This window comes from Artemia sp. Qi Xiang Cuo, chromosome 21, assembly GCF_049724085.1.
Source record: "Artemia sp. Qi Xiang Cuo chromosome 21, ASM4972408v1, whole genome shotgun sequence".
NCBI classification, from domain to species: domain Eukaryota; kingdom Metazoa; phylum Arthropoda; class Branchiopoda; order Anostraca; family Artemiidae; genus Artemia; species Artemia sp. Qi Xiang Cuo.
In genome coordinates this window covers 24,225,570-24,236,269 of record NC_142814.1, presented here as the reverse complement: position 1 = coordinate 24,236,269, position 10,700 = coordinate 24,225,570, and positions in this window count along the sequence as shown.

The window sequence follows — 10,700 nt, the reverse complement described above, 5'->3', positions numbered from 1 at the left end:
TTTCCCCGTGTTGCGTATCTAATCCTGTTTGCACGCGTACCTGGTTTTATGTTTGAAATTTAGAAAATTTGTCTCTTTTAGTTTGTATGCCTAAACTGTCTGTCTTTCTCTGTTTGTGTGTCTGAATCTGTTTGTTTGCGTGTCTGGGTTGGTGTTTGCAAGTCCTAGAATTTGTCTTTGTTGGTTTGAATGTCTAAAGTGTCTGTCTTTCTCTGGTTGTATGTCTGAATCTATTTGTATGAATGTCTGGGTTGGTGTTTGCACGTCCAAGAATTTGTCTTTCTTTTTTTGAATGTCTAAAGTGGCTGTTTTTCTCTGTTTGTATGTCTGAATATGTTTGTTTGCATGTCAGGGTTGGTGTTTGCAAGTCCAAGAATTTGTCTTTGTTGGTTTGAATGTCTAAACATCATGTCTTTCTCTGTTTGTATGTCTGAATCTATTTGTTTGCATGTCTGGGTTGGTGTTTCCAAGTTCATGAATGTGTCTTTATTGGTTTGAATGTCTAAAGTGCCTGTCTTTCTCTGTTTGTATGTGTGAATCTATTTGTTTGCATGTCTGGGTTGGTGTTTGCAAGTCCAAGAATTTGTCTTTGTTGATTTAAATGCCTAAAGTGCCTGTCTTTCTCTGTTTATATGTCTGAATCTATTTCTTTGCATGTGTGGGTTGGTGTTTGCAAGTCCAAGAATTTGTCTTTGATGGTTTGAATGTCTAAAGTGCCTGTCTTTCTCTGTCTGTATGACTGAATCTTTTTGTTTGCATGTCTGGGTTGGTGTTTGCAAGTCCAAGAATTTGTCTTTGTCGGTTTAAATGTCTAAAGTGCCTGTCTTTCACTTTTTGTATATCTGAATCTATTTGTATGCTATCTGGGCTGGTGTTTGCAAAACCAAGAATTTGTCTTTGCTGGTTTGAATGTCTAAAGTGCCTGTCCTTCTCTGTTTATAATGTCTGAATCTATTTGTTTGCTTGTCGGGATTGGTGTTTGCAAGTCCAAGAATTTGTCTTTGTTGGTTTGACTGTCTAGAGTGCCTGTCTTTCTCTGTTTATATATCTGAATCTATTTTTTTGCGTGTTCGGGATGGTGTTTGAAAGTCCAAGAATTTGTGTTTGTTGGTTTGAATGTCTAAAGTGCCTGTCTTTCTCTGTTTGTATGTTTTAATCTATTTGTTTACATGTCTGGGTTGATGTTTGCAAGTCCAAGAATTTGTCTTTGTTGGTTTGGATGCCTAAAGTGTCTGTCTTTCGCTGTTTGTATGTCTGAATCTATTTGTTTGCATGTCAGGGTTGGTGTTTGCAAGTCCAAGAATTTGTCTTTGTTGGTTTGAATGTCTAGAGTGTTTGTCTTTCTCTGTTTATGTGTCTGAATCTGTTTTTTTGCATGTCTGGGTTTATGTTTGCAAGTCAGAGAATTTGTCTTTGATGCTTTGAATGTCTAAAGTAACTGTCTTTCTCTGTTTGCATGTCTGAATCTATTTGTTTGCGTGTCTGGGTTGGTGTTTGAAATTCAAAGATTTTGTCATTGTTGGTTTGAATGTCTAAATTGCCTGTCTTTCTCTGTTCGTATGTCTGAATCTATTTGTTTGCATGTGTGGGTTGGTGTTTGCAAGTCCAAGAATTTGTCTTTGTTGGTTTGAATGTCTAAAGTGTCTGTCTTTCTCTGTTTGTGTGTCCGAATCTAGGTATTTGCATGTCTGGGTCGGTGTTAGCAAGTCCAATAATTTGTCTTTTGTTGGTTTGAATGTATAAAGTGCCTGTCTTTTTCTGTTTGTATGTCTGAATCTATTTGTATGAATGTCTGGGTTGGTGTTTGCACCTCCAAGAATTTGTCTTTGTTGGTTTGAACGTCTAAAGTGTCTCTCTTTCTCTGGTTGTATGTCTAAATTTATTTTTTTTCGTATGTCTGGGCTGGTGTTTGCAAGTCCAAGAATTGGTCATTGTTGGTTTAAATGCCTAAAGTGCCTGCGTTTCTCTGTTCGTATGACTGAATCTATTTCTTTGCATGTCTGGGTTGGTGTTTGCAAGTCCAAGGATTTGTCTTTGTTGGTTTGAATGTCCAAAGTGTCTGTCTTTCTCTGCTTGTATGTCTGAATCTATGTCTGAATCAAACCAACAAAGACAAATTCTTGGACTTCCAAACATCAACCCAGACATGCAAACAAAAATATTCAGTCATACAAACAGAGAAAGACAGGCACATTAGACATTAAAACCAACAAAGACAAATTCTTGGACTTGCAAACATCAACCCAGACATGCAAAGAAATAGATTCAGACATACAAACAGAGAAAGGCAGGCACTTTAGGCATTCAAACCAACAAAGACAAATTCTTGGACTACCAAACACCATCCCAGATATGCAAACAAATATATGCACACATACAGACAAAGAAAGACAGGCACTTTAGACATTCAAGCCAACAAAGACAAATTCTTGATCTTGGAAACACCAACCCACACATGCAAACAAATAGATTCAGACATACAAACAGAGAAAGACAGATACTTTAGACATTCAAACAGAGAAAGACAAATTCTTGCACTTGCAAACACCAACCCTGACATGCAAACAAACAGATTCAGACATACAAATAGAGAAAGACAGCCACTTTAGACATTCAAACAGAGAAAGACAAATTCTTGGATATGCAAATACCAACCCAGACATTCGTACAAATAGATTCAGACATACCAACAGAGAAAGACATACACTTTAGACATTCAAACCAACAAAGACAAATTCTTGGACTTGCAAACACCATCCCAGACATGCAAACAAATAGATTCAGACATAAAAACAGAGAGACAGACACTTTAGACATTCAAACCAACAAAGACAAATTCTTGGACTTGAGAACACCAACCCAGACAAGCAAACAAATAGATTCAGACAGAAAAACAGAGAAAAATAGGCAGTTTAGATAATCAAACCAACAAAGACAAATTCTTGGTCTTGCAAACACCAACCCAGACATGCAAACAAATAGATTCAGACATATAAACAGAGAAAGACAGGCACTTTAGACATTCAAACCAACAAAGACAAATTTTTGGATATGCAAACACCAACCCAGACACGCAAACAAATAGATTCAGACATACAAATAGAGAAAGACAGACACTTTAGACATTCAAACCAACAAAGACAAATTCTTGGACTTGCAAACACCAGCCCATACATGCAAAAAAATAGATTCGGACATACAAACAGAGAAAGACAGGCACTTTAGACATTCAAACCAACAAAAACAAATTCTTGTGAGAAGAACAGACACTTTAGACATTCAAACCAACAAAGACAAATTCTTGTGAGAAGGACAGACACTTTAGACATTCAAACCAACAATGACAAATTCTTGGACTGCAAACACCAACCCACACATGCAAACAAATAGATTCAGACACATAAACAGAGAAAGGCAGACACTTTAGACATTTAAACCAACAAAGACAAATTCTCGGACTTACAAATACCAGCCCAGAAATGCAAACAAATAGATTCGGACACACAAACAGAGAAAGAAAGACACTTTAGACATTCAAGCCAACAAAGACAAATTCTTGGACTTGCAAACACCAACCCACACATGCAAACAAATAGATTCAGACACATAAACAGAGAAAGACAGGCACTTTAGACAATTAAACCAACAAAAACAAATTCTTGAACTTGCAAACACCAACCCCGACACGCAAACAAATAGATTCAGACATGCAAACAGAAAAAGACAGACACTTTAGACATTCAAACCATCAAAGGCAAATTCTTGGACTTGCAAACACAAACCAAGACATGCAAACAAATAGGTTCAGAAACATAAACAGAGAAAGACAGGCACTGTAGAAAATTAAACCAACAAAGACAAATTCTTGAACTTGCAAACACCAACCCCGACACGCAAACAAATAGATTCAGACTTACAAACAGAGAAAGACAGCCACTTTAGACATTCAAACCATCAAAGAAAAATTCTTGGACTTGCAAACACCAACCCAGACATGTAAACAAATAGATTCAGATATACAAAAAGGGAAAGCCAGGCACTTTAGACATTCAAACCATCAATGACAAATTCTTGGATTTGAAAAAACCCGCCCAGGCATGTAAACAAATAGATTCAGACATACAAACAGAGAAAGACAGGCACTTTAGACATTCAAACCAACAAAGACAAATTCTTGGACTTGCAACCACCAATCCAGACATACAAACAAATAGATTCAGACATACAAAGAGGGAAGGGCAGGCAAATTAGACATCAAACCAGCTAAGACAAATTCTTTGACTTGCAAACACCAACCAAGACATGCAAACAAATAGATTAAATCTTACAAACATAGAAAGATAGGCACTTTAGACATTAAAACCAACATAGAAAAATTCTTGGACTTGCAAAAATCAGCCCAGACATGCAAAGCAATAGATTCAGACATACAAATAGAGATAGGCAGGCACCTTGTGCATTCAAACCAACAAAGAAAAATTTTTTGACTTGCAAACACTAACCCAGACATGCAAAAAAAAATAGATTCAGACATACAACCAGAGAAAGATAGGCACTATAGACATTCAAACCAGCTAAGACAAATTCTTGGACTTGTAAATACCAACCCAGATATACAAGCAAATAGAATCAGACCTACAAACAGAGAAAGACAGACACTTTAGACATTCAAACCAGCAAAGCCAAATTCTTGGACTTGCAAACACCAACCCAGACATGCAAAGAAATAAATTCAGACATACAAAGAGAGAAAAAAAGGCACTTTAGTCATTCAAACCAACAAAGACCAATTCTTGGACTTGCAAATACCAACCCAGACACACACAAAAATAGATTCAGACATACAACCAGAGAAAGACAGACACTTTAGACATTCAAACCAACAAAAACACATTCTTGGACTTGCGAACACCAACCCAGACATGCAAACAAATAGATTCAGACATACAAGTAGAGAAAAACAGACACTTTAGACATTCAAACCAACAAAGACAAATTCTTGGAGGTGCAAACACCAACCCAGACATTCATACAAATAGATTCAAACATACAAACAGAGAAAGACAGGCACTTTATACATTCAAACCAACAAAGACGAATTCTTGGACTTGCAAACACCAGCCCAGACATGCAAACAAATAGATTCAGACATACAAACAGAGAAAGACAGACACTTTAGGCATTCAAACCAACAAAGACAAACTCTTGGACTTGCAAACACCAACCCAGACATGTAAACAACTAGATTCAGACATACAAACAGAGAAAGACAGGCACTTTAGACATTCAAACCCACAAAGACAAATTCTTGGACTTGAAAACACCAATCCAGACATGAAAACAAATAGATTCAGACATATAAATAGAGAAAGACAGGCACTTTAGACATTTAAACCAACAAAGACAAATTCTTAGACTTGCAAACACCAACCCAGACATGCAAACAAATAGATTCAGACATACAAACAGCCAAGGACAGGCACTTTAGACATTCCAACCAACAAAGACAAATTTTTGGACTTGCGAACACTAACCCAGACATGCTTACAAATAGATTCAGATATACAAACAGAGAAAGACAGGCACTTTAGACATTTAAACCAACAAAGACAAATTCTTGGATTTGCAAACACCAGCACACACATGCAAACAAATAAATTCAGACATACAAACAGAGAAACACAGAACTTTAGACATTCAAACCAACAAAGACAAATTCTCGGACTTGCAAACACCAACCCAGAAATGCAAACAAATAGATTCGGACACATAAACAGGAGAAAGACAGACACTTTAGACATTCAAACCAACAAAGACAAATTCTTGGACTTGCAAACACCAACCCAAACATACAAACAAATAGAATAAGACATACAAACAGAGAAAGACAGGCACTTTAGACATTCAAACCAACAATGACAAATTCTTGGACTTGCAAACACCAACCCAGACACGCAAACAAATAGATTTAGACAAGCAAACAGAGAAAGACAGCCACTTTAGACATTCAAACCATCAAAGACAAATTCTTGGACTTGCAAACACAAACCCAGACACGCAAACAAATAGATTCAGACATATAAACAGAGAAAGACTGGCACTTTAGACATTCAAACCAACAAAGACAAATTCTTGAACTTGCAAACACCATCCCCGACACTCAACCAAATAGATTCAGACATGCAAACAGAGAAAGCCAGACACTTTAGACATTCAAACCAACAAAGACAAATTCTTGGACTTGCAAACACCAACCCAGACATGTAAACAGATTGATTCAGACATACAAAAAGAGAAAGCCAGGCACTTTAGACATTTAAACCAACAATGACAAATTCTTAGACTTGCAAACACCAACCCAGACTTGTAAACAAATAGATTCAGACATACAAACAGAGAAAGACAGGCACTTTAGACATTCAAACCAACAAAGACAAATTCTTAGACTTGCAACCACCAATCCAGATATGCAAACAAATAGATTCAGACATACAAACAGAGAATGGCAGGCAAATTAGACATCAAACAAGCTAAGACAAATTATTGGACTTGCAAACACCAACCCAGACATTCAAAAAAATAGATTCAGTCATACAAACAGAGAAAGACAGGCACTTTACACATTCAAACCAACAAAGACAAATTCTTGGACTTGCAAACACCAACCCAGACATGCAAAAAAATAGATTCAGATATACAATCAGAGAAAGATAGGCACTTTAGACATTCAAACGAGCTATAACAAATTCTTGGACTTGCAAACACCAACCCAGACATGCAAACAAATATATTCAGACATACAAGCAGAGAAAGACAGACACTTTAGACATTCAAACCAACAAAGACAAATTCTTGGACTTGCAAACACCAACCCAGACAGGCAAACAAATAGATTCAGACATACAACCAGAGAAAGACAGATACTTTAGACATTCAAACCTACAAAAACAAATTCTTGGACTTGCAAACACCAACCCAGACATGCAAACAAATAGATTCAGACATACAAAGAGAGAAAGACAGACACTTTGGACATTCAAACCAACAAAGAGAAATTCTTGGACTTGCAAACACCAACCCAGACATGCAAACAAATAGATTCAGACATTAAAACAGAGAAAGACAGACACTTTAGACATTCAAACCAACAAAGACAAATTCTTTGACTTGCAAACACCAACCTACACATGCAAACAAGTAGATTCAGACATGCAAACAGAGAAAGACAGTCACTTTAGACATTCAAACCATCAAAGATAAATTCTCGGACTTGTAACCACAAACCCAGACATGCAAACAAATAGATTCAGACACATAAACAGGGAAAGACAGGCACTTTAGACATTCTAACCAACAAAGACAAATTCTTGGACTTGAAAACACCAACCCTGACATGCAAACAAATAGATTCAGACATACAAACAGAGAAAGACAGTCACTTTAGGCATTCAAACCAACCAAGACAAATTCTTTGACTTGCAAACATCAACCCAGACATGTAAACAAATAGATTCAGACATACAAACAGAGAAAGACAGGCACTTTAGACATTCAAACCAACAAAGACAAATTCTTGGACTTGCAAACACCAACCCGGACATGCAAACAAATAGATTCAGACATATAAACAGACAAGGACAGGCACTTTAGATATTCAAACCAACAAAGACAAATTTTGGACTTGCAAGCACCAACCCAGACATGCATACAAATAGATTCAGATATACAAACAGAGAAAGACAGGCACTTTAGACATTCAAATCAACAAAGACAATTTCTTGGACTTGCAAACACCAACCCAGACATGCAAACAAAAAGATTCAGTTATACAAACAGACAATGACAAGCACTTTAGACATTCAAATCAACAAAGACAAATTCTTGGACTTGCAAATACCAACTCAGACATGCAAAGAAATAGATTCAGACATACGTACAAACAGAGACGGACAGGCCCTTTAGGCATTCAAACCAACAAAGAAAAATTCTTGGACTTGCAAACACTAACCCAGACATGCAAACAAATAGATTCACACATAGAAACAGAGAAAGACCGGCACTTTAGACATTCAAACCAATAAAGACAAATTCATGAACTTGGAAACACCAAACCGGACATGCATACAAATAGATTCAGACATAAAAACAAAGAAAGAGAGCCACTTTAGACATTCAAACAAAGAAAGACAAATTCTTGGACGTGCAAACATCAACCCAGACATTCATACAAATAGATTCAGATATACAAACAGAGAAAGGCAGACAATTTGGACATTCAAACCAACAAAGCCAAATTCTTGGACTTGCAAACCCCAACCCCGACATGCAAACAAATAGATTCAGACATAAAAACAGAGAAAGACATGCACTTTAGACATTCAAACCAACAAAAACAAATTCTTGGACTTGCAAACACCAACCCAGACATGCAAACAAATAGATTCAGACATACAAACAGAGAAAGACAGACACTTTAGACATTCAAATCAACAAAGAAAAATTTTTGGACTTGTAAAAATCAACCTAGACATGCAAACAAATAGATTCAGACATGCAAATAGAGAAAAACTGGCACTTTAGACATTCAAAACAACAAAGACCAATTCTTGGACTTGCAAATACTAACCCAGACACACACAAAAATAGATTCAGACATACAACCAGAGAAAGACAGACACTTTAGACATTCAAACCAACAAAAACACATTCTTGGACTTGCGAACACCAACCCAGACATGCAAACAAATAGATTCAGACATACAAGTAGAGAAAGACAGACACTTTAGACATTCAAACCAACAAAGACAAATTCTTGGAGGTGCAAACACCAAACCAGACATTCATACAAATAGATTCAAACATACAAACAGAGAAAGACAGGCACTTTATACATTCAAACCAACAAAGACGAATTCTTGGACTTGCAAACACCAACTCAGACATGCAAACAAATAGATTCAGACATACAAACAGAAAAAGAAAGACACTTTGGGCATTCAAACCAACAAAGACAAATTCTTGGACTTGCAAACATCAACCCAGACATGTAAACAAATAGATTCAGAATTACAAACAGAGAAAGACAGGCACTTTAGACATTCAAACCAACAAAGACAAATTCTTGGACTTGCAAACACCAACCCAGACATACAAACAAATAGATTCAGACATATAAATAGAGAAAGACAGGCACTTTAGACATTTAAACCAACAAAGACAAATTCTTAGACTTGCAAACACCAATCCAGACATGCAAACAAATAGATCCAGACATACAAACAGACAAGGACAGGCACTTTAGACATTCAAACCAACAAAGACAAATTTTTGGACTTGCGAACACCAACCCAGACATGCATACAAATAGATTCAGATATACAAACAGAGAAAGACAGGCACTTTAGACATTTAAACCAACAAAGACAAATTCTTGGATTTGCAAACACCAGCACACACATGCAAACAAATAAATTCAGACATACAAACAGAGAAAGACTGAACTTTAGACATTCAAACCAACAAAGACAAATTCTCGGACTTGCAAACACCAACCCAGAAATGCAAACAAATAGATTCGGACACATAAACAGGAGAAAGACAGACACTTTAGACATTCAAACCAACAAACACAAATTCTTGGACTTGCAAACACCAACCCAGACATGCAAACAAATAGATTCAGACATACAAACAGAGAAAGACAGGCACTTTAGACATTCAAACCAACAAAGACAAATTCTTGGACTTGCAAACACCAACCCAGACAAGCAAACAAATATATTCAGACATGCAAACAGAGAAAGATAGACACTTTAGACATTCAAACCATCAAAGACAAATTCTTGGACTTGCAAACACCAACCCAGACATGCAGACAAATAGATTCAGACATATAAACAGAGAAAGACAGGCACTTTAGACATTCAAACCAACAAAGACAAATTCTTGAACTTGCAAACACCATCCCCGACACTCAACCAAATAGATTCAGACATGCAAACAGAGAAAGACAGACACTTTAGACATTCAAACCAACAAAGACAAATTCTTGGACTTGCAAACACCAACCCAGACATGTAAACAGATTGAATCAGACATACAAAAAAAGAAAGCCAGGCACTTTAGACATTCAAACCAACAATGACAAATTCTTTGACTTGCAAACACCAACCCAGACTTGTAAACAAATAGATTCAGACATACAAACAGAGAAAGACAGGCACTTTAGACATTCAAACCAAGAAAGACAAATTCTTAGACTTGCAACCACCAATCCAGATATGCAAACAAATAGACTCAGCCATACAAACAGAGAATGGCAGGCAAATTAGACATTCAAACCAGCTAAGACAAATTATTGGACTTGAAAACACCAACCCAGACATGCAAACAAATAGATTCAATCATACAAACAGAGAAAGACAGGCACTTTAGACATTCAAACCAACAAAGACAAATTCTTGGACTTCCAAACACCAACCCAGACATTCAAAAAAATAGATTCAGATATACAATCAGAGAAAGATAGGCACTTTAGACATTCAAACCAGCTATAACAAATTCTTGGACTTGCAAACACCAACCCAGACATGCAAACAAATAGATTCAGACATACAAGCAGAGAAAGACAGACACTTTAGACATTCAAACCAACAAAGACAAATTCTTGGACTTGCAAACACCAACCCAGACATGCAAAC